This window comes from Myiozetetes cayanensis, unplaced genomic scaffold (genome assembly GCF_022539395.1).
Source record: "Myiozetetes cayanensis isolate MyiCay16 unplaced genomic scaffold, myiCay2020 scf13, whole genome shotgun sequence".
Taxonomy (NCBI): domain Eukaryota; kingdom Metazoa; phylum Chordata; class Aves; order Passeriformes; family Tyrannidae; genus Myiozetetes; species Myiozetetes cayanensis.
In genome coordinates, this window is record NW_026086937.1 from 16959767 (window position 1) to 16985525 (window position 25759).

Sequence of the window (25759 nt, forward strand, 5' to 3'; positions counted from 1 at the left end):
TGATCTGGGATATTTGGAGACAGCTGGACAGGGAGTGGTAGCAGCAGGAAATGGGTGAGTGCAAATGGGGTGGATGACTCGCACCCCGGGGAGTTTTTCCTGAGCCAGGAGAGAAGAAGGGGAGATGAGTCTCCCACTGACATGTCCCTGTTGAGTAAGCCACTCAAGACAGTGAAAAACAGAGTCTGGACTCATTGTCCCTTCCTTCCCCTGAGTATCTCACTAATAGCAGCCTGGCATGGATTTCCAGCTGTGTTAATTACCTCTAATTGCCTAAAGATTTCTGGCCAGCCTTGCCTTTCCCCAGGAGGTGATGGCTCCAGTGGAAACAGGGATGATTTGATCCCTGAGGAGCTGCTTCTGCTACTTGTGACCAGAGACCACCTGCACGCCTCTTCCCCCATTGCTCAGCTCTAAAGCACTTTGGACATCCTTGTAACTTCAGGTACTTGGGGAAAAACAAATGTTTTGGCTCCCACTAGCTTGATAATAATTTAGAAACATGCCTATAAAAATAATGTTTTTTCCACGTGGGTTTCTTGTCACAGACTTCTTTCAGCTGCCTGCCTGATGCAGCTGATCTCAACTGGAGCATAATGTGAGTTTGTGGGAGCTGTAATGGGAAAATGAACCTTGAAAAGGGAGATCAAAGTATTCCTATAAGAATACAAAAAAGTTTTTCTTCCTACCCTAAAGCTAGACTTTCCTTTGTGTGCTTGGGAAAAAGAAAAAAAGGAAGAGAGCTAATTAAGAGGTTTAGGTGCATTTGGTATCTGTTTACGCAAATTCCAGGGCTTAGCTGTGATGAGATAAAAGCAGATCTGGCTTTATTGTTTTTCTTCTGCATTTAAGTGATCACAGAAAGAGCAGCCATAGCCCTACTGCTCAGACATGCTCCTTTCACGTTTGGTTGTTGCTTGTATTAGCGTAAGTCAGACTTTGAAACGAATTTTCTGCAAATTTGTTTGTATGAAGTTTGGCACAAAGCAAATTCGAAACTTGGCGTGGCAGCAGGGAAGGGGAAGCAATTCAGAAATCCAGGGAAGCGAGGCTGGCAGCGTTTCAGTGTTATTTACATTCCTCTAAGATCTTACTCATGAATGCTGGGACTAGTCAAAAATAAGCTGTGCTCCTCTCCACTCTCCTCCTTCATTAACCTGGTGGTGCTCATTAACTGCTGAGCCTCTGGGTTTTATATGATCCTCTAACGTCCATCACCAATAATTGCACTAATTAAATAGGTAAGCTAACAGTTCGGCGTGGGAGTGCAGTTCCTGAGATGGAGTGGACACGTCTGTGGGCAGTGAGAGTGCTTTGAGTAATAATATTTAGCACTAATAAATTAAATTTTGGAACCCCATAAAAATTCATGCTTCAAGGCTTAGAGTTAATCTTTGTCAGGATAAGATCACCGTTGGCATAGATTATCCTGCATTTAGCAGTTAAGGAATTTCTTGTAGATTCCTCGGAAGGTTGTTAGTGGCTGGTTTTGAAGACAGGATTGTGTCTAGGCAGAGCATTTGTCTTACTTGGGTAGCAGCTCTCACACCAGGTGCATTGACCCAGGGCAATAAAGCAAAAATGGGCATGACTCCATGATGTAGGAGTAGGAAACATTAGTTGGGGTTTAGTCATTGTGCTGGGATTTGGGAGACTGGCTGCTAACTTTGAGGCTTTTGATGTGTTTTTGTACAATACAGGCAATTTTTCTGTGCCTTTGCTCCTCTGCTTTCAAATAAGAAAATACAATTCCTTTTCTCACACCTTTTCAGTTGAAACACTAACCCTTCGCTGAGTAGGGATCAGTTTTTGCTATGGACTGGTACAGTCAGTACCTGGCATCCTGGAACATTGAATTTGAGGATTTTCATTTTTAGCTGTGATGCTGCTGCCATTCTTGATAAGGCTGACAGCTGTAGCTTTTCCATTTCTGAAGTTTATTGTCTTCAGCATTTATTTTTATGTTTCATTTTCTTATGTTAAAAAACAACTTTTCACACATAATATCCTGTTAGTTTGATTTTTCGATTGTGAGGATGGATAGTAAAGACAGCCAGGAGTTAGCAGAAGTTGAAGTAATTTGACAATATCTCTAGAATCCCCATGAAGAAATGAGGGTTAATTTATGATAAAACACTTCTTTTGCAACACATGTTCTGTCTTATTCACAAAGATTTAGTGAAAGAGATACCACAGTGTAAGACACGTCTGAAATCTCAGGAGCTGGGGAGATGCTGTCATACAGTTTGTAGCTGTTATTTTGTGTCTGGCAATAAAATAACTTATAGATGAAAAAGATGAATTAGAGAGGAAGAGGAACTCTGTTTGGATAAGCAATGTTTCCTAGTCATGTACAAGTTGAAAGACAGAAATATAACGTGAAATAACACAAGGGGGAATAGGAAAAAAGTACTATCCTGGGAAAAGTGACCTAGAGAATCTGAAAGACAGATACTGCTTCAGAGAGGGAAGGTTTGTTTCTCTAGTTACTATGACACCTCATGAATGAAAATGTCATTTATGCTGTATTTATGCTATTATACATACTGCAATTTACTGGCAGGCAACAAGCTCTTTGAAAGATAAGCTGATGGTCCAGTTACTGTGATGCTGTAAATACACAACCCAGAAAAAAGATTACCAGAGAGAAAGAGCTAGAAAATGGTGTGGTCTCTAACTGCCCTTCCACCTTTCACTTCCCTGGCCAGACCACTTTGCTCTCCTTCTCTCCACCCCAGGGTATGTATTAGTCATCCCCCATCCAGCTACAGAGAGCTGCAAAATCATCATTCGGTACCTGTGATACAGCAATTCATTTGCAGCTGCTCCTGTCCCAATCTTTCATTCCTCTCAGCTGCTCACAGCAAAGAGTTCAGAAATATGCCTTCAGGAAAGTGAAGCAGCCAGAGAGAACGTGTGTGTGAGTGTGTGTTGAGTTGCTGGGGTCTGTGCAGCCCTCGCTGTGCGAGGCCCCACGTGAGCTCATGGCCCAGCTCGCTCTCGGGTTGCCTCTTGCACGCATGTACAACCTCTACATGCATTTAATTGATCTTTATGGCTGCAGGCTTGCTTTCCACCTGGCACAACACGAGGCTTTAATCAGCTACCGTGTCACACCCATCAATAATAAATATGTCAATTAGCTAAAACCGTGCTTATTAGTTCAGTAACTTCGCTGTGTTTCGTGTCACGCGTGAAGGTGTTGCTGTATTGTCTCATGAACTGAACACACAGGTTCAGACCTCCTGCTGGGGATGTGCTCCTGTGCCTGCAGCAGCTCGTGATGTGTTTCATCACAAAAAAATAAAGGCTTTCGATATTAGGTGACACTTAAAAACAGGTTTATGCAACTATTTACAACTGTGAAATCCCTTAACATAAAATCACTTGCCCACATCTCGCCTGTTTGCTGACCTGTAGGAAAGGTGTGATGGCTGTTAGTTGTTTTGGAGGCTGGAAATGAAAGACCAGTGCCCCTGTTCTCAGTTCTCTGCTTCTCAAGGAAGTCTGAAGGCACTCTTGATGCCGAGCTGCTTTGAAAAATCTAGCCCTTAATTCTGGCAACTCTTTGAAGATAAAGTGTTGTTATTGTTGGTGTTTCCAGCTTCCAGCAGATCCCAAATTTGTGATATTTTGTTTCTGTCTCCCACCAGCCAGAATAAGACAGGGCAGAGCCTCCTTGTAATAAACAGAAGAAAGTGAAGTGACTTTGTCAGATCTCTGATGAAATACTTGTGTTTGATTTTGTATCAACTTTGAGATGAGAATTGGGCTGGGTTTTGCTCATCTTTAGCTGACAAACAGGAATAAAACCCTCTTTATGCTCACTCTCTGGCTATTGTTGGCACTGTCCTGTATAATCCCTTCTGCTGGGTTATCAAACTCCATCATAAAAGCAGTCAGAGCTTTTTCCCCTCCACCACTGAAGAATGCTTTTCATATTCTAATTGTTTTAGGGTAAGGTGATTTAACACCTAATATTTCAAGACAGAATCTAGTATGAAATCAAAATTAAGCAACATATATTCTCTGATTTCCTTTATAAACTTCAACATATCTTGGCATACTTTACTTTTTTAAATCTCTGACATATACATAAAAGATGAAAGTTATCACTGTAAAAAATGTTAAAATCATTAAAGATGCTGTCACAGGTGACTACGATATTTATTCATGCACATCTGGGGGCTTGTAAGGCTTACGGTGTAGTTCAATAGAAATTACAGAGAGGGAGGTTTTTTTAGTATTAACAGTTGTTAAATGTGTCAAAGCTAGTGAAGTCAGAGGAGGCTTACAAAGACAAATGTACAAGAAGCATGACAGCTGGGGAAATTCATTGATGAATTCTAGTAAGATGGATTGGAAAGAATCACCTCAACTTCTTATGTGTCGGTGGATTTTAAATTAATTATATTTTAACTGCTTTGGAGACAGACCTGAGAACAAATTTGTGGAGCCCAATGTAAGTGGCTGTTCAATAAATGAAAGAGGCATGGAAAAGTAATCATCATTTTAGCTGTGTACAGAATGAAAAAGAAATCAAACACTGAAAATATTATTACAGGGCCATTAGCATAAATCAATGGCATGCTCTATCCTCAGAATCTTTTTTCATTTCTGGTCATCCTATCTCATAAAGTCTTTAATGGATATAAAAAGAGTGCAGAGATTGACAGAGAAAATGATTAGAGACGTGTAGAGATTTTTGTAAGAGGGGAGGCAACCGACTGGAACTGCTTAGAAAAAGCTTTAGCTCCACTGGGAGAACTTGAACAGCTCAGCAGGACCAAGGCAGGTTGTAGATGCTGTATGTGGTCCCTTGACCACCTTACTCACCTCCTCCTTAGGGCCTCTAAAACACCATAAGCAAGTTGGGATTTTCATTGGAGACCCCAGAGGCTCAGGGCTGTCGACCTGAGATGTTGCTCCAGCTTTGGGTCGCAATCTACTTTGGGACAGCCCAGCCTGGGGCTCTTCCCAAGACTGGTGGTCATGGAAGCAGTCACAATGGACCAAAACACTGTTGAAAGAGGCACAGTTCTCTGAAATACGGATTGAAGGTCTCACCCTTGAGAGCTGGTTCTGTCCCATGTATCCCTTGATAGAGATGGGATTTCAAGCCTTTCCTATCAGATCCTTTCCCAGGTCCTACTGTTAGGGCAGGGTCCAATGCCAGGTACCAGCTGGCTTCAGGGATTTTAACTCCCTGTCCCCTCCAGTGCCAACTGCTAAAATGAATCTGCTGAAACTTCTGTACTCTGCTAAAATACTCACCATGCGATACACACAAATTGCTTCATAGGATTAAAAAAAAACCACCTAGAAATTTCTGCAGGTAAAGAGACCATCTATCAGTTTTATTGAGCAAGCTACATATTTTCAAGAATCTGTTATCTCATGCTTTAAGGTATAAGTCAAACATGCAGCTATAGCAGATTCAGGCAATGGTTCCTTTCTTGAGGGTTGCTCTGCAGTTTTGTGCCATACCTGGGAAGATGGTGGTGGGATCCCCAGATATGACGCAACTGGGAGTTCCCATGGGCAGACTTCTCATGGCAAGGGCTGAAATGACCTGTCTCCCCTGCCATTGCATTCGTGGTGGGCTCAGACCCCTGCTGCCTCAGGGGATTCTGACACTTTTCTACCTTTCTCCTTGCGAAATGGAAGAGAGAAAAGAAACAGAATTTCTGAGATGTAAATAATGTTTAACAAGAGGGCCTTGGAGTTGTAAAGGAACTCCTGTACTTATGCTATAATCATTTTGGTGGTTGATTTAGAGCCAAATCCTGCTGGCCTGACAGAAGCAATTAGCCTGATTACTGCCAGAGGGATACTCACACAATTAAGGTGAGCAGTGTTTGCTCTTTATTCTAGAAACCAGTTGTCTGTGTAGGAGTAGTTGACACAGTGTAGTGGTGCTGAGGCAGTACCATGATGGGCTCTGAGAGAAACCTTCAAACCTGGACAAAATCTGGTGTCTTTCAAAGAAGAGGGATAGACAGACGGACTCTGCTCTGAGGTGAAAGCTAAAACTTGACAGTGAGAGACGTCTCCTGGTGTGTTTGCTCTGTGCCACTGTTGTTGCTTCCCCAAAGGAGGGAATTGGCTAATTAGATCTACCATTGCCATTTATCAAAAAGAGCATCTGAAGTCCCCACTGATATTTTTCCCCCCCTTTCTCCCTGCTATTTCTAAGGCACCTATCAATGTGGTACATAAGTACCATCTGGATACCTGGCTAGTGACCAGCAGGCTGTGATATGTGAGGCTTTTAAACGGAGACAGGACAACAGAGAGTGGAAAGAGTAGACAAACAGCATGTTTTAATGGAAGATGAAGAGGGACAGTAAAATTCCTTTGTTCAAGATTTCCTGCTCAAAGAAGAAATGGAGTATGTGAAATCTTCTAGGAACCTCCCTAGGAATATTTAAATTGCCAGGGAAGCGTTCCTGCGGATTAGCAGGGCTGCTGCATTGACTCTGTGGATAAATACTCACCACAGGAACACCTCTCCTCTGCAGAGGAAACTTCTTCCTGACCTGCCAGGAGAACCTCTGCACCTTGTGCTGGATGCCAGCATTTATCTGCATTTACAGCACAGATGTGCTGGAGTTTTGCTAAGGGCAGACACGGCTTTGAGGTCAAGAGTTCTGACTTCCCTATCCCTCACCCTGAATTCAAGGAAATTTAGAGGTTTTATCTTATTCCTAAGAAATCAAACACACTTTAAAACATGGGAATTCACCTTTCTGATGGTCCTAAAGAGTTTATGAATAGCCTAGTGTGGCTTTAGTGTGAAGCCATTTGTGTTGTCTTGCTGCTGATGAATTCACTCACATCAATAGAGTTTACTTTTTGTGTTAGCACTGTCCCCCAGGTGAGTGCCTGTATGTGCACAAAATAATGCCTCAGTCTGGCAGAATATTTTCACTAAGAAAACTTCTGCTGTCAATTACTGGGAATTTTCCCTGAACCCTGATGATTCTGGAGCAGAGTTCAGGCTTCTGGTGTTATGACAGAATTTTGCAGGTTCAGTGATGGCTTTTGACAGTTCAGGTCCCAGCAGGGAATGACTCTTCACTTGAAATCAATCAACTTTATCACACAGGAAAAAAGCAAAAGGAAACCCACCTGAAACTCAAACCTAGTTTAACAAGGGATTCTCTCTGGCTGAGCTGCTGCTGCAGATATCTACATGATGAACATATTCATGTAGGGAACCATCAAAAGGCGGGTGCACCTAACAAAGACGTCTTGTTCACGCTTAATGCACCAGATAAATTGTTTTTAAATGCAGAGTTATTTTGTGAGTTCTTAGTGAATAAGCGCATCCACATATGCATTTCTGAAGTGACTTAATTAATTGCTTTCAGTCATTTTCTTTTTATAATATTAGAACAATGATGGAATAGACTGGCCGTGGAGTTTGGTCGAGGGAAGATTATACTAATCCACTTGAAATATGACTAAAACAGAAAGAAAGGAGAGATAAAAGCAATTTTTTTTCAAAGCTTGTTTACCTGTGACAAAATCCTCCCAAATCAGCTGCACACAAAATACCCAATCATATTAATTAAACTCAACCAAAAAAAGATTTTGCTGGGGACTTCTTGGGATATGTCATAACCAGAGAGTGTGTCCCATGCTGCTTTTAGCAAGAAGGGGGAATACATGTTTCATGTAGCTATTAATTAGGAAAGCAGCAGAGCTTTCAAGGAGATAACTTGTTATATGGAAGCAAATAAAGAGGGAGAATTTGTCAGAAGGTTTTGGTATACCTGGAGCACAATTAACAAGGATTTTCAAAAGTCAGGGCACCTTTCATTTGCAGATTCTCCAGTTAATAAAAGGCTATCATTACAAATGAACTTCCTTTGTTCCCTGCTTGGGTTATTGCTCCCTATGATTTGAAGTACATATGCTTTGTTGGAGGAATTGAAAGATATCCTATTTGAACTGATGTTTTCCACTCAGGCTTTCTTTCCACAACTCTTATTTCCCAGATCAGTAAAGTTTGCCAAATCTCAACATTCTTCCATACACCTGCTCCATAAGGAATGCTTTTCACAGCCCAATCAATTATCTCCCTGTTGCCACAACAGCAGCTCTGGAATTCCACATATAAGCCTAAAAACAACTCATCAATAACCAGACGGGCCCTGACAATCAAAGACCAATGAATGCAGACAAACTGTTGTCCTTTTTTTGTCCTTCAGTTCTTTTATAACTCCTGGGCTCTGCAACACTTTGCTGTGGTCAACCTGTGGTTGTCTGAGGCCTGTTTCTCCACCAGTCTCACCAGGTCATTAAGATAGAGCAATTTAGAGTTGTTCAGCTGTGCCAGGACTGTGACTGCTCCTTGCTCCCCACACCTCACACCTGGCTATGCTCTTCTCCTGCTTTTCTTGCATCAGCTCTGGTGCTTGTTGACTCCCAGTGGGACTCCCTCAGGAGTCAAAACCAAAGCACAGTTTTCAGAAGGTTTCATGAGCTGAACTGTCTCTTTGGAGGGCCAGCAGAGACTGGGAGGGTGACTGGATGAGAATGGGAAGGCAGTGGGAGAACAAGGGGCAAAGCCAGCCCTAGGGAAGCTGCAAGCTGCCAGGGCAGCCTGTCTGATGAGTTCCCTGGGCTGTCCCCCAGAAAATCTCCATGCACTCTTAACTGAGATCAGAGAGTGAGTGTATTTGGCAGTAGCCCTGAGGAACACACCCTCTCCTGTGAATGGAGAGGGACATGTCTCCAGAAGGATTTAATATTCCTTTATTCCCTCTGACTTTGATTTAACCGTGGGCTGTGATGCTTTAAGTAGCAGATATTAATTAGAAGTGGTAGGGAGTCCCAACGGGACCATGCTCCAGGTCTTCTCACCATTTCTAGTTTGACTTATTTCAAGTTACTGCGCTGAAATATTATTTATTCACTCAGGTGCCTGACGTTTATAAGGCCTATCTAAAATTGCAAATAACTAATGGTTGTCAGTAAGGAGTACCACTCTGCTGAGGTGGAAAATAGCTTGTCCATGAGTAAAACACAGCCAAGTATATTGAATGTTTTCTGCAACACTTCTTCAAGGCAGGCAGAGTTATTTTGTCCCTTCTTTGGTACCACGCCTAAGCAGGCACGCAAGGACAGTACTATGTGGAGGGCTCCCACCAGGATGGCTACCTTGGATAGATGAACCACTTTGGGCTTAAAAGCAGAAACTTCAGTCCCACTCTGAGCTCTACTCCTCTAAAAGAGAAGTGGGGAATTGGGACAAATGCTCTTTTGGCTGCTCTGGTCTTCAAAACCCTTCTGGCAGTGGTCGATTTAGGACACGCAGAGTGGGAGGAACACTGAATTTAGGCAAAATTGCTGGGTACCTGGGACTGGCTGGGGCATCCCATTTGGCACAAGCAGAGATGGAGGTTAGTTAATGGGTAACAGGACAGCTTTATAATTAAGAAAGAAAAGGTATCAGAAGACCTCATATGAGTTATAGCAGTATCTAGAAAGAGTTTCAAGTTAGGATTTCATTCCAGACTACACTGAGTCAATTTTTGTCCTAGCAAAGATCCTCTGTATTTGCTCTGGTTTTAGTTCCTCTAATTCTCCTCATTCTCTTACTCTCCCCAGGCAGTATTAACGTGGTTACATGTGCCCTGGTAGAATGTGAACGCACGTGTGTTGCCCACAGTGACTCTCACTGTGTGACTCACACAGTGAGCACTTGCAATTCAGGCCCATTTCTATTTTTAGAATAAATAAGGGTATATAGGATCAGTGGACTTTAAATTCATTGAAAAGCTAAAAAATGTCCACATAATGGGGGCATGACTGTTGATTGGGTCTGTGCTGTGACAGCAACCCTGTTGATTCAGCACACACCAGACTTTCTGTATAGAGCATTTGGACAATAGAGCTCAGTGGGAGACCTGAGGTTTCCTCTGATACGGCATAAGTACAGTGCAAAAATAATTCAAAAGGCAAATGTATTCATGTTTTATAACCTTTTCTCCCTCATTTGTTTCAGAGTCAAAAGAGCTTTGGTGTTTTGACAGCTGAATTTTTTTTGTGCCCATGAAAAAAAAAAAAAGTTTGACAGGAATTCTTCGCCCTACTGGTTTTCACTTCATTTAAAACATGCATCAGATTAGTTACTTGGCTAGTTTTCTTCTTGTCTGTTATTTTCACAACTCTTCCATAACTCTGTGGTATGTCATCAGACCCCTACATGACAAAAGCTAAACCACAGTGTGCCCTTGCTTGGTTGGACTTGTGGTGAGCACCCACGTAGCACCTGCACAGGGAGGGATTGGGGGCAACAGCTCCAGGGCTTGCTATGGGCTGAGGCTGATAAGACCATAAACCTTGAAATCAATGACCCAAATTCGCTAGATTCATTGTTTAAAACTGTACTTGTGTGTTATGTGTTCCTGCTGTGCCCATCCCTATGTACCTGCTACACATGCTGCTGATCCCCCTTTGCCAGTGGTCATCCTTGTTTTCCCCCTCTTTCAGTGTTTTCTCTCCTGTATCACTGTTGATTCTCTCTTGCTGTCCTCCCTGTTGGCTGTCTTCATGTCACACAACGTGCAAGACAGGCACAACAGGAGAGGCTACAATCTGGAAAATTTAGAAGTTTCCATTCTGGTGTTTTTCCCTTCTAAATTGGCTGCACAAATAGTTTCCACAGGCACTGTGGACCTGCACAGGAGAGTTGTGGAGACTGTGGGGACATGGCAAATGCTGTGAAAGAATGGCCCATGCAGTGCTTGATGGATGATGCCGACTATTCATTTTAACAGAGCTGCAGGAATTCAAACACTTTTCATGAATATTCATAAGAAATTGAAAGCTGTTTAACCTGGCTCTCACATCTGTCTGGTGGGAGCACTTCAGTGCTTATGTGTTGCTCCTATGACTACTTGCAAGACATGAATTTTAAACCTGACTGCTCAGAGTGTGATGGAAATCCAGTATGAAACCCTATACTTGGTTTTGAAATTTGCAATTCATTTTGTGCCAGTTAGCTATACAAATCAGCTAATCAAGGAACACCACAGGACTGAACCAAGCAATGCAGCATGAATTTGCAAACATTTGCCATTCCCAAAAGATCTGTAGGCCAAAAGTTATTTGCAGAAGAAAGCCCCAAATAATATCAGATAAATAAATGAGAAAATTGCATGACCTCCACAGACAATTCATAAGCAGAAAAGGCAAGTGAGATTCATGGCAAAAAGTACTCATTTGAGCTTCTGAAGAATACAGGGAAATCGTTCCTCAGCACAGTGAATCAATCTGATGTAGTTTGCTTCACTATCTGCTGTACATTGATGGAATGATGAGAGATTTGGAGTCACTTCTGACAGGCTCTCAGACAAATGGGTATTTGCTGCTGGCAGAAGTTTTTGAAAGTGGCAAATTTGTCTGGGATAGTTTTGAGAGCACATTTAGTTTTGGATCATGGGATTTGTGTTATGTCTTATTTTATGGTTGAAAATGCCTGAAATATTAACCTCCTTCTGCATTTTGCCTTATCTGGAACTCTGTGTTCAGCCTCATTCCCTGAGCACCACAAGTCAGTATTTTCATTGCATCATTACCACACTATTCTTCTTCTTATTTACAAGGCAGGGCTATTCCCCTTCCCCTGCCACAAAGAGCTTGGGGAATTTGCCCAAGTCCCCCTGAGAAGTCTGTGGCTGGGCACAGATTGAGCACAATCTTCCACCTCCTTGTGGTTTTACCTTTTCAGACCCTTCCCTCAGAAAGGCACTGAAGTAAAACAAAGTAAAATTGTCTAAGCCTCTGGACAAAAGTGATGTGAAGAAAAACCATGTACTTGATTTTTACATGGTTTGCTCATTTCTGACACAGATTTAATATCTTTGCATAATGTCTCTTTGATTCATACTGCAAACCGCTAGAACAATTTATTTGGAAGAAAGTTTTCACTGTTATCATTATGTACTCAGTAGTGTATGTAACACAGGTTGAAATGATCTTCCTCTAAAATTTGCAATGCAAAGTAATGCAGTTGAGCGAAAAGTTGTTGCTTGGATCAAAAGGAGAATATTTATGTTTCTTAAAAGCAGTTCTTACCATTCCTGATCCAATATTGCTTCTCTTTGGCACAATCTGTATTTACTTAGACTGAATGCATTTAGCACTTTTGTTGTTGTCATCAGTGTTTTGTTATTAAATGAATTATATCATGACCTATTTACAATGCAGTATAGTACACTGAAGTTCTCCTTAAAGGGAACATTACTTAGGGTGAGTAAATTCAAATTACTTGGTAAGTCCCTGCTATATAGGAATTCTTTTTTTTTTTTTTTTGTAATGAAGGTTTAATGAAAACAATCAGTCTAACAGAATTCTAGAAGTTGTGAGTTTTTGACAACAGTATTGTAAAGTATGCTTATGCTTAAATCTATATTAAAGTAGATTTAAAATGGCATCATATCCCTAATTTTAAAATTTAGCACAGCAAGTGACACCATACCTCTTACTGCAAGATATGACTATCAGCTTCTTTAAGTGCATTTTTAATAGCTCCTGTGAGGAGCATTTCTGCAAGCAGAACATTTTATTGTTGCTAAATACCACTCACTCTGAAGTCTCTCTGCTGTTTAAAATGAAATTTTAATGAACAAGTCGAAACAATTCATCAACACGAGGAACATCACACTCAGATCAAACACACCAAATGATAAGAACTCTGCATATGCATGGAAATAAGATTTTCATTCATCAAGTTCCCGCTGCTCATCCTGGCCAGGGTCAGGAGCACTGACAAAAACACAAACTCACAGCCCAGCATTGCCCAGGACCCCCTGCAGACCTCACTGCCCTGTTTGGCCACACAGACCCGAATCTTTGATGCTCGGACATTTTCTTGTCTAGTGATGCTGAAGAGGCGCATCATAAAAAAAGTACATGAGGCTTCTAACTTTGCCTGTCACCTCTTGGACTTCTGGCTGGGCAAAACAAGCTTTATCAAGGGGAAGCTTTCCTGTTCTACTACTGCGTGTTCATTCAGCCCTTGCTCACAACCCCTTCAGCATCCAGCTAAAGGTCGTATATATCCTTCCCCACACTGATATCCCGGGGGGAGGAGGTTGGCAGGGGGCTGGCAGTGACACAGGAGGCAACCATACCTTTTTCTGTCTGAAACTACAGTTCTTATCCAGCGAAACAATGACAACAGTGCAGAGAAAGCTTTGATTATGCAAAATGGATGGACATATCACGCCTTTTCTTTGCAATAGGTTATAACCTCACCCGGAAAATTCCTCCCACCCCCAGCCTTGGTTGTTTTCCCCCTTTCAAATGACATCGGTGGCACTCCAGGCACAATTTACACATTAACAGCACGTCTCCCTCATCTTACAGACTCCACAGCTTTCCTCTTCCCCTTTTATTTTAGGGCAGCTTCCCCCTCTCCCTTCTCCCATCTCAGAGCCAGGCTGGCTCGGCAGAGAAGGAGTAAAGTGTTTTCTGCATGACCTCTATGTATTTTACTCCGTGGGAAGTGCAACGTGGAATGCACACTCAGCAGGCAGCGAGATTTGAGCCAGTTTGTCCTCGAGGCGTTTGTGCCATAAAACACAGAACTATCCCGGTATTTCCACCCTCGGCTCTCCCCCTATCCCACCGACCCCTCCTCGCCGCCGCCGGCTGCACCTGGCTGCGCTCGGAAAGCCGCGGAGCAAAGCACAAACAACGGGCACCAAACAGCAACACTCCCTTTGTTTCCCATGCAAATCCTACCTCCGATAGTTGTCACATCTTCCTCCGAGGCGAAGCCTAATTATTATTAAACAGAGATCCAGCGGAATCCTCCGAACTGCCACCAGTTGTTAAGCGCTGTCATCGTTTCCTCCTGATGCTTAAACCTTTTTTTGACCATTAATGTCACAACCCCTGCTAACTCATCGCTTAGTACTCCCTGCTCAAAATGTCTGAAATAGTTTGGAAGGACAATAGGAATGACAGGCACACTAGACAGCCATGCTTGAAATTAGTTTTCTCCAGCTGACTTAAGGCTGTTTCGTAGTGCTTTTAAGGCATGCACTCCGTAGGGTTTATTAACCTAGGCTAGACATGCCATTCCTGCTTTTATTCAGAGCTGTAATAGGATGGCTGCTGGCAATGCAGCGATAGGTCTAACCCCATTCATCCCTCCGTAGTTTTTAAACCTCCCTGGGAGAGTAAATAGCTTCAGTCATCCTTAAACTCACTGAGGCCACTGTTTCTGCAGAGCAGGGTTTCACACATTGTTTTGAAACTAAAGAGAAAATCACTCCCGGGAGCGGAAGGTGCCGTAGCTCTCCTGACTGATGCGAACGGCAAGATGAACCGGCAGCATCCGCCCCCGCCGCAAGCTGAGGCTGGCGCAGGAGTTGGTGGAAGTAGTGATTGGAAGCTGAAAGTTCTTGAAACTCTGTAAAGGCAGATGTGGCACAAAGAGAACGAGGGGCATGTATGGACCGTGCTGTGGTTTGTATGTACAGAGCCACAGACGTACACTACTCTTCCCAAAAGGAAAAACGCCCTTTGCAGATGGCAGGGTCTTGCAATCTAAATTTCTTAGTAAACAGCACCTGGGATAATGATGGCCAGGAGAAACGAGACCGATGCACAGCATTGGAAGTGTCTGTGTTGTGGGGAAGAGGAGGGGTGAGAGGATGCTACAGGACACTGCTGTTTTCAGTAAAACTAGGAACATCCCCAGAACCCAGGTCAGAGATATTAATGCTCTGCTGAGATTTTGGAGCCTTTTTCTTCTTGGTTGTCAGCTAGTAACCAGACCAGGTCAAGACGCATCAGGGCTTGTTAACATCTGCTGTCAGTTCGGTCTTACTGATCTCAGTGTGGTCCCTAGTGGACAAAAGTAAGAGCCACCAGTACAGATGTGTCTCTGCCAGCAGAATGGTACATGGCTGGAGGACTGGAGAGGCAACCTGGTGCCAAGGCAGGCTGGGAGACAGCAAGTGGGGAATTAGTACTTTTGCTGCTAGTTCAGCACCTGCCTGATTTTTTTAGTACCACCCAGTTCACAGCCCCTGGCTCAAGATGAAAATACAACACATGAAGACATCTCAGAAATGAATGATGTTTGGAGAGATTAAGGAGTAAAGCACATCACAGTGAAAAACCCAGCTATGGCTCCCTCACACTCTGGGAATGAAATGGTTGAGATAGCACTAAAAAAATGGCAGATTTGCATTAGGTTTTTGAATAGGTGGGACCTGAGGGCACTGAGGGCTGGTTAGGCTGTGACCTTTCTCCTTGGAGAAGCTCTGGTTCAGGTTTGTGTTGGTCTTTTGCACTGATGGCTGTTACAGACGATGTGAAAGCTGCCCTTGCATGAGGGGAGGCCGCAAGAATGTGCTGAACAAGCTGGTATGTCCTACCTTGTTCTCAGGGGGAGAAGCGGCCAACTTAACCCCCTCTTTTTTTCCACTTCCCATCCTGCCACCAACACACCAGGTGTCCCCACTGCCAAGGGCTTTACCAAACAGCATGTCAGTGTGTGTGTCTAGCAGGGGTGACAGGTCTCTCCTTCTGCATTGCTCTTCACTGAAACTGTGAGTTAAAGCAAGCTTGTTGGTAGTGCAAGTCAGCCATAGATGCTGTTGAGGACATTTAGGGGTACCACAAGCGTGACATTTGCCCGTGAATCAATGCTGCTCCTACCAGAGCTGCCTTTGCACTCTGCGCTTCCCCTGCCCCTACTTGCCGTTTGACCCACTGTACTTACACGGTCAGTGTGTTGGAGGGGAGGGCTCAGGGCTCCAGTTTTGTTTCTCAGTTTACAATGGGGTATTATGAGCAGCCTAAGCTTCTCCCAGAACTGGTGAGAGCAAAGGGGATTTTGAATTTTGTGGCCATGAAATCTCAGGGTGGCCAATTACATGCTGACTGTTAGCACGGCTGCCAGAACAATACCTGCTTTCTGAATAATTTAAAGATTTTTTTCACTGTCACCTATCTTGCGTCTTTCATGTGCACTACATTCACCCTAAGGCAGAAAAAGAAAATGGAAAAATAAGAAAAGTTCTTCTTGTCCTGAGCAATATACTTCTGTCTCACTGTGCTCTTGATTTGTAAGTGGGATGACACAACAGTTCAAGAGACATGTTGGGGATGTCCAGGTCTAAGAGTGCTGATTTTGCTGATGATCTTTTGAGTGTGTTCAATGACAGGTTAAAGCAGGTGATCATTGCCACCCAAGGCTCACAGTTCCTCAGTTATGTATGATATGACTATCCCAACTCCCCCTTCCCTAGGGGACCTCTCTGCCACAGTGATCCCAAAGGCTTCAATCCTTTGCAGTAAGTTTAGGTCACTCATAACTGGTGGCCAACAGGTGATAACTGTCTGTGAGAGCTGCGAAATTCGAACATTGGTAGATATATTCTTATACTGGGTGATAACTGAAGAAGGGATAAACTCTTCAAAGTGTGAGGTGCAGGCTAACAAGGAATGACCAGAAAGATCCTTAGGGGCTAGTTAGTTCCACATGGCTCAGTCTTAGGGAGATATTCCATGGTACTCCCACTTTCCTCAGGGTTTTTCTGATCAGTGAGCAGTAACAGCAGCTGGCATCAGTGATGGGGCTCATGTACTCCCTACTTCTTACTGTGGCTCTACTGCTGTTGTGTTTTTCCAGCACACCAATCTGCTCCTTGCTGGCAAGAAGTTACACAAAGTGATGGAGCTGTGATCTGATCGGGTACGGCAATTTTCTGTCTTCCTGGACTGTATGGATGTTGGGGAAGTAGGATTGCCCAGAGAAACAGAGGGCTCACATGAGCTTTCACTCTGCCCTCCATCAAGAAAATCCTATTGACTTCTGCAGGAGAGGAGATTGCTGCTCAGCTGTGCAGTAGTGGACCCTCTTTGACAAAACCCATTGCTTGCAAAGGAGTTACAACAATTTAAAGCCCTTCTATTTGTTTCTGACCAGTGTTTGCTTAGGAGAAGGCCAAGGAGGATGAAGGACAGGAGGAATTTAGGAGATTTGTAGTTTGCATGCTGACTGTAAGCCAAACAATATAACGAACAGAGCAATAATGCGTAATTTCATTGTGAGTCATCCTAATTATAACGTGAAATTGATAGACATGTAACTAGAAAGTGTAACTATCAGTTACAAATACACATTTCTAATTGCAAAGGGAAGTGCATGATATGATTAAAACTGCAGGTTACACTTAACCTTTTCTTCTACTGTGGTCACAAATTCTCTGGGAACAGTATGAATATATTTTGAAGTTGCATACCTATCAGACAGCATTTCTTCTACCCACTTGCTGAGTCTTTTTGAAACAGCAGCAGGTAGTCTCACTAATCCATAGATACTTGGTGTGAATCGCGCATTAAAGAATTGCAGGAATGATCTGTTGATGGCTCTTCCCTGCTGGGTCTCTGTAGAGTGTCAGTGTTCAGTGCAGTGTTAGCCTGGCAGAGCTACAAATGTGATATGCAGGGCAGGTAACAGGTTCTGTTCAGTATGTATAATCACAGTGTAAGTGAAAATCTGACTAACAAGAAAAAGGATCCTTCAAAAAGACCCAAATTCTCTCATACACATCTAGATACTCTCAGGTGTGGCAAAGCCTGAACTCAGAACCAAGTTTTGCAGCTATTTCCTAAGAGACCAGCATGGGGGAAGATAAAATCCTAACAATTATCTTGACATGCATTAATCCCACCTCTGCCTTTTAAATGAAAGAATTATCAAGAAAGACCATTGATGTCAGTCCCTATATTTGCAGCCCTGTCTGGTTTCCCTTTTTTTTTCTTGAGGTGGAGCAGGCAGCACCTGTGTGAATGCAACCCTGTGTTTGGCCACAGTCTTGCAGTCTCCTTTGTGCTGAGAATCACAGGACACCCAAGTGTTCATTTCACTGAGTTATATCACACTGACTAGCTAATCGCTTCCACATGCTGCTTGATTGTCCCCCTTTATATGCCAACTCTGCCTTTTTCTTGCACAGCTCTTTTTGAGCCACTTGCCTAGGAGAAAATAACTACATCTGGAGTGTTGTTAAATGACCCAGAAGTTGCTGCTTTGCAGACTGACAGTATTTGATGCAAATAGATGGCTTCTTGCTGTGAAAATCTCCTTGGCTGACAATCCATCGGGTACTTTTGACGATAGTTGTCTGAGTTAAAACACAGGCTCCTCTTTGCATATTCACGCTATCATTCTTACAGAACTGCTGGTATTAAAATCTTCCTGTGCAGTTTCAGCAGAGGCCTTTCTCCTCCCCATTTGTTCACCAGCTGCTGGTGCACGTCGCTCCCTCTCTTTGCCTTCAGCTTTTGCCATCTGCCACCATTAAGTTGCCCAGGTGTCGGAAATCTTCTTGCTCTTCTCTGGTAAACATTATTCTGCCTTCTTCTTCCCTAATTCAACCTTCATTTATATAGAGGCTGATAGATCAGGGGAGCTGTTCTCCAAACATCTGCTGCATTTCATACTCTATGGGGGTGGATGGGGAACAGAGTACGTATACTTGCTGGCAAAAATAAAGGCTGGTTAACCCTTCCTTCACTTTCTTTTCCATCTTCAGCAGCCTACTGTCTTCCTGCACTTCTAGATGTGCCAGTTAATTAATACTTGCCAGTTAGGATGTTACCTAGAGCAAAAATATTCTAAAGCACAGTTAATTTTCAGAAACATCAAAGCTTCCACATTCTGCAACAGTGTCTAGTCCTGGGGTACTGAGGAGCAGAAGAGATGGGATATATCTAAGACAGTTATCAGCAAAGACATCGGAATAAATCTTTTTTTCCTCTTTAGACTGCTTATCCTGTTTCAAACAGGGACCACGCCACTGGTTTGGTGTGTTTTCTGCTGAGATACAGGTCAGGCACCCTACTGTAATTGCCTGCAGGGATAATCCAGACTCGAAGATCATCTTTCATGACAATGGGTAGTGTAAACTATTGAATTCCTTTGGGAGAGATGATGAAATTAAATGATTTCTGGTGTGCCCAATCCTCTTCAGTAAATCACTGAAGATTGACTGTAGGTTTGAACAGCAACAAACCAGAATCCAACAAAACAGGCTGTTTACACAATGCTGCTTGCTGGGCCCAGGGAGTGTTTACTGCTTAAAGGCTGGTAAAATATGTATCTGAGGATGCACACCCAGCTGCTGAGACCAGTTTCCAGTGAGAGTGTTGACTAATTCCAAAAGGATTTCACACTTCAGCAATTTTACTCTCCTCAGTCTGGGTCTCAGTACCAGTGCTTTCAGAGCCTGATTTTGTGTGCAGCTCTTGGGCAGAGATGGTTTCCTGCTCTGAGCAGTTCTGCTGAGCAGCAATTGCTGCATGCTGCTTTCCCATTTGTTAAGCAATGGATTACTGCTCAAACATTTGCAGTCCACATTGGTCTAAGCCCTGTGTGCAATTCTCCAGATTTACTCCTCTCCTGGAATGTCATGATCAGAGGTTGTTTCTTGCTTGTTCAATGATTTCCTGAAGCACTTGTTCCAATCGGTGCTGCTGTGATTTCCTTGCACTGTGATGGATAATGTTTTGTGCTATTCACCTTTCACAGAAACACCAAATTGGCCACTTAGATGCTCTCTGATTTTACACACAGGTCCTGGCTGTTTCTCCAACTCTTGATTGCTTTTTCTGTCCATGCTTTCCTATTCCTATGCTAATATTACTTCTCCAGCAACTTTAGCAAGATATTGCTAGATAAGTCTTTTGCCTATTTTTCCACCCCTTGCAAATCACTTGCTATGCAGGGCTCTCCTTTCTTCAGGATTCAAGTATCTCCTTTTATCTATTCTCCCTTTTATTCTTTACTCGGCTGCTGCTTTGCTTTGGTGGAATAGTCACTTCTCTGATGAAGCTCATGCTTCTATTTTTGTTCTCTCTCTTTTTGAAAGGTTCTTTGCATCAGTGAGATGCCTGTTTGGGTTTCTTTGATGATTTGGTGCTGTATATACTGAGCTCTGCACTCCAGGAGTGAAAGATCAAGTTGTGGAGAGAGCGTGCAAAGGGGGAGAGAAGGGGACCCCCAGTGAGGGGGTTTTCAGTGAAGCAATAGCAGAAGCAGAGAGGTAAAGAGCCAGCCCAGGAGCAGTACTGTGGAGAGGCTGTTTTGTAACACTGTGCCTCAGTTTCCCCATTTGTAAACTAAGAGTAATCCTCTGCCCTTATAAAGTCCTTTGTGAGCTTTGCCTGAGAACTGAAGCAAGACGACTGGAATTCAGCCCTCTTAAGCTTGTACTGTTGCTGTCTTGCTGATAAACTTTAAATTCAGAAGACCAAGGGCCTAAAACTGCCTAAGTAGCCTCCACATTGCACAGGGTGTTTGATGCTGTATGGTCACACAAGTCTGCTCCTGAAGGCACAATGTCCCCTGGCTCTTCTGTCTGAGATCACCATGGACTCTCATGTGGGATGCTGTGGGTGATGCAGCCCTGCTTGAAGGGTGCAGGAGAATTTTGGTGGCAGCTTCACAGCAGCCAGGGAGCAGGAGGGACATTGCCTGGGCTAAGTTCAAAGCCCAGCCTGTTTGCAGGAAATGTGTGCTGGCAGGGACAGAAGAAACCTCGCACAAGACACCACTTTTTAATTTCATTGATCTATATTCTGCAGCAGGGGCTCAGAGGGGCTCAGGCTGTGTGGCTGTCCCTGGAGCTACCAGCATAGGATTTATGGTTGTGAACACCAAAAATTCACCCAGGCTTAAAATCTCAGCTTTCCTGTGTAAATCTGGAGTGACCAGAGGGATTTGACTGTATTTACTGAGGTAGAGTTGTTTGGAGTTTATACCACTGAGGGCAACATTTGGCCCTGAACATACATCTTCAAATATATGTAGGTTTTGTACAAAGTTATTTCTTCTCCATGAAGAAAAGCTTACAGCCCCTGTACAAAGCTGCCACCTCTTCCCCATCAGAACAGCAGCTGAGGATACAGAACGTGCTGATGAATAAATGACTTGGTGAAAAAATGGTATTTGGAAACCATGCAGATGCTTTCCAAGAGGAAATAGGCAGAATGATAAAGCTTTGCTTTTAAGACAGGCTACAGGGATACTCCTTTGGCATAAACACACATTTTTTCATTGATAAAACAAATCTCCTTTTTTCCATCCTCTCTGATGCATTTTTCAATTCTGCATATGCAAAAATATTAATGTATCATCAGAAGCTGAAGTAAAGAGGACTCCAGAGGAATTTAGCCAGTCATTTATCTCCGGTTTTAATTACCTAACAGTATTTGTTTACATCTGTTTGAAATTATTTTATGCTCATTAGAGCTACTGAAGTAATGTTTCCTTATTTCTCCACTTCTGGGAGTTTTTAAAACTGAAAAAGAAAAAAAAGTGGAACATGTTGTCCATAAATACACCTGTAATCTGACCTTTTCTCTGCTCTAAAAAGTTTTAAGAAGATTCTTTAAATTTTTGTGTCTGTACTTGCTCTATTTTCAGACTCTTAGAGATAACCTTGACTTGAAATTGTGGACTTTAAGAGAGGCACAGAAGACACACTGCAAGCTGTAGAGTTCATCCCTACTGGGATGAGGGGCCATATCCTCACTGCATGAGAATTTGTCCAACAATAACAAATGCCTGTTGCAGGGGCTCCCAGCTGGAGCTGGAGCTCCAGAGCACAGAAACCAGCTATGTTTTCATAGTGTGAATAAAACAAACTTGGAAAACCAGTCCCAGAAAGTCTGTACTTTTGCAACTAATGTCCCAGCCCCAGTGTGACCCGCAGGATGTTGCAGGACCAGGCTCTGGGGGTGCATTTTGGCCTCAGCTGCCTGTGCTCAAAGATAAAAGCACCCTGGTGTGCCTTACAGGCACCACACAGGCTCACACGCCACAGCTCTAACCCTTGCCTTGCTCCTCTAATCCTCCCTCCTCCCACCCACAGCCGCTGCAGGAAGGATGTATTTTCTTTGCTTGGTTTCCATGCTTAGATTTCAAAGACCTCTTGCTGCAGTAATGTAGTAAAAAACCCCAGTCCCCAGAAATGCACTACCCTTTGGGGGAAGCATGACGGATCTGGTATTGCATGAACAACATCCCCAGGGTCCCTTTTATCTCACACACCATGTCTTTTTACCTTTTTTTCTTCCCCCAGAGTTGCTATTATTTTCTTGTACAGACGACTAAACCAACTCTGCCCCTTCTTGCCTTGCTGCTCACTGGCTCTTTCTTGCCATCCTGGCTGGTGCTCCCAGCTGGATCATTAACCCCTACCAGGCTGTTGGGCTGGAGTGGAGCTCAGCCTCTAGAAGCAAGCTGCAATGTAATGCCATCAGGAAAGGAAAGGCCACTCCTTGGAGGGCCTCCCTGGCTCTCCAGACAGATCTTATCGTTTGCAGAGTGCAAGTGAAGAACTGCAATAGAATAACAGGCCCTCAGCTGTCTCCCTAATGCTGACAGCAGCAAATCCACCAAACAAGCAAAGTATCTCTGTCCCTCTTGGTCTGATGCAGAACCTTTGCTCTGATCAGGTTCAGTGTGATAGGGGAGGGTCAGGAAGCTCATGTGAGCAGAGAGGTCCCAGGGTTTAAAATATCTGGCGAAAGGCAGTTCCAAACAGGAGATGGTGGGAGGCAGAGCTGGGCTGTGGCGGGCAGTGGTGTGGGTATGTGCCCGTGCAGGATGAGCAGCCAGCAGTGCCACTGCTGCTCCTCTTGTCTCTGTAAGAAACCCAGGGAAGCCAAGGCAGGGGCTGTGTTTGTGTATGAGATCAGAGATGAGACACTTCGGCGTATTTGTCAAGGTAGGAGTTCAGGAGAGAGGAATCCAAATTATACCTATCAAAGGGGTAAAGAAGTGGTGACATGATTCAGCTCTCAGCTCCACCTGTGTAAATACAGAGCAACTCCCCAGCAGTTGATTGAGTTACTCCTACCTGTGCCAGTGGGGACAAGCAGAATTTGGCATGGCTGAATGCAGGAGAACATGAAGGACCATTGACCTGGAGCCAGCTAGGAACCCAGTGTTACCACACTGATTGCAAATGATGTCTCTCCCACACACCAGAATGAGGAATACAGGTCTGAGTCCAAAAGATGAAGATGTGCTTTTTTTTTATCTCTCTTTTGCAAAGAAAACAATCATGTGCATTAATTACTTTGGCCAGCTCAGTCCTTTCAGGGTTCTTTTCCAGGGACTGCTCTATTGTGTCAAGAGCAGCGCAGCCACTGAACAAAAAGACATTGTCTGCCCGGAGTTATTCATGTGTTTTATTTTAGTAGCCTCTCAATATTTCAGCTATTAGAATATTCCTTGAAATATCTGAGATTCTGTGAAGAAATTTCATGCCATTAATTTTTAATATAGCCATTTAAAAAAAAATAGAGGATCAAGATTCTGCATTTATGTATTTGGTATGATATATTATATATTCTCTACTGTATAACTACTACTGTCTGCTACAATTCCTCTCTCCAGATGTACAAACGCATTTTACTTCAAAAATAACAATCTTGATATAGGATTTTTCTCCAGAGATCTTTTGTCCATTAAATAATAACACTCAATGATATTTGAGTATGATGGGAGAACCATCTAAATATAAGTATGAACCCAGTTACTGTCAAGCAATATAGTTTTACAAAGGAAGTCTTAAACTTTCTTGAAGCTCTTCTGATTTCAGTGGTTTGACAGGAATATAAATGAGAAGGAAATTTCCCCACTTTGCTGACATCTGATTTCTGAATTGGATTAATTATGACAAGAGCTTTTTCCTTGCTTAATCAGATTTGCTAAAATTTCCTTATTAGGTTCATAAAACTGGTTTTGAAACAGAGAAAATTAAGTGGGGTTTTCTTTGCCACTAAGTTCAAATTTGTGTGAACTTTCAGCTAGACCCTGGTATCCTATTAGAGCCTGTCTTTGATAATAATCATGTTTTAATTTCATTACTTTCGCTTCTAATTCCAGTCACTGACCATTTTATTTTTTTTGTAATAGCAGTGAGAGATCAATTGCCCATGCAAGGCTGTTTGAGACGGTCCTAGAACAAGTGAAATGCCCTAATTTTTCTTAATTTTCATTAAATCACCATCTTTATTGTTGGTGTGTAGTATAAACAGTTAGCAAAATGCTATGTTGCAGACTTGTACAGTATAGCTGGGAGGTCTCTCTCAGTAGCCACTGGAACAGTCCCAGTGCTCCTGGATCTTACTGTGGGTGCTAAAACTGGGGAGCTGGGAATGCAGAGCCCTGAGGAAGGGCTGTGCCGAGCAAAGGAGTAGTAGAGGAGCAGGCTCAAGAGTATCATCACAATGGATGATGCAAACTTTCTGAGGCACGAGAAAGAGAAAAAGAAGCATAAAAACCTGATGTGACCTCTGCAAGCCGTGGTATTTCTGGGATTGGAACCCTTCCAGCTCATGGCCTTCTACCCATCCTCTGCCCCCATCTTCCTCCCTTACATAAACTGCAGATCTTGGGGGCTGATGATCTCTAGGGCTTACTCACAGACTAGACCTGAGAAAAGCTGGCCCTGTTTGTTGGCTGTCAGGATACAATCACATCTGGTCATCCTGAAGGATAGTAACATTACAGAAATGGGGAGATGCACGAAAGGTTTGAGGGAGAGAAGTCAAAAAGCTGCCCTGGCTGAGGCAACACCAAGGAGGTCCTTGGTGGATAGGATGAAGGATGAAGGGATGAGGGAAAACAAGGAGATAAAGGATGTTAACGTGGATAACTTGATAACATAAATTTAGCACACAGGAGCCTACCAGGTCCCCCAAACCAGGACCTTTTCCATGACTGACCAAAGGATATAGAAATGCTTAAAAATTTGATCCCCAGCCAGAAGGCTGTGAACATCTAATTGCCCGTTAGCTGCACCATCCAGAAGCCTTTGGATCAAGCCCAAACAAAACACATGTAATATTCACATTTTTATTTTTATTTCCAATCACCTGCTTCTATGCACTTTGAAATTCTCTGGCCTCTTTTAGGGAACAGATTCCCTAATTACCTTGGGAAGAGATAGAGCATTTTGTTTCCACTGGTCTTGGGAAAATCCAGGTATTACTTTTTTCTGGAACTTGGTCTATTTGATTCCTAAACCCCTGACTCTCTACTTTGACACTGCAAAAGCCTGGTTTTAAGCCACTTTTGAAGTAAAGAATGTAAAAAAAGTCCAAACAAAAGGGATAAAGTAGGAAAGCAGGTAACAGAGGTTAGGTGCTATTCTGCTGTGGCTTTGCTGGAGCCAATTTGTAGGGAATCTGGCTCCAGATGGGGCACTGTTACTGTCATCCCTTTGTATAGTAGTTGCCTAGTATATTTTTGAAGGAAAAATAGGATCTACGTGACTAAAGGCTGGTTTGTCTGACCTCAATGTTATACAAAGCCTTAAGAAGGAAAAGGACTTCTTTTTGAAGGAAAAGATGCAATAAAGCTTTACCAAAGGAATGTTGTGTCAGATGCATTTGATGATTTTATTTGATAAGATAATTGATTTTCTTGACAAAAGCAGGGCAGTAGATTTAATCTCTCTGGACTTCTACAGGGTATTTGACATAGTGGCAAGATCAGTCAAACTGGAAAAAATGGAGATTAGTGGAATTGTGAAGGAAATGTCTGGAGAGCTAGGGAGAGTACATATTTGGGAAAGTTTGGGGTGTAGTGGTGACTGTGTAGTTCCTTTAGGGCTGATGGGGGAGCTTGGTTGCATTTATAATTCTGAAGTTCCTGGCACAAAAAGAAATGCTTTAACATTTTTGGCTGAGATGAAATCAGGTT

The 25759-nt window shown here is 43.1% G+C and overlaps 1 protein-coding gene across 1 annotated transcript in view; it reads right to left on the bottom strand.

Moving 5' to 3' along the window:
- The window catches only part of KCNMB2 (potassium calcium-activated channel subfamily M regulatory beta subunit 2), a 98857-nt gene extending 84518 nt beyond the window's left edge, over positions 1-14339 (bottom strand). The window contains exon 1 of the mRNA XM_050308247.1: positions 13762-14339. The gene's annotated coding sequence lies outside the window, so the exon portion shown is untranslated. The remainder of the gene's footprint in view (positions 1-13761) is intronic.
- Positions 14340-25759: the final 11420 nt, after the last annotated feature.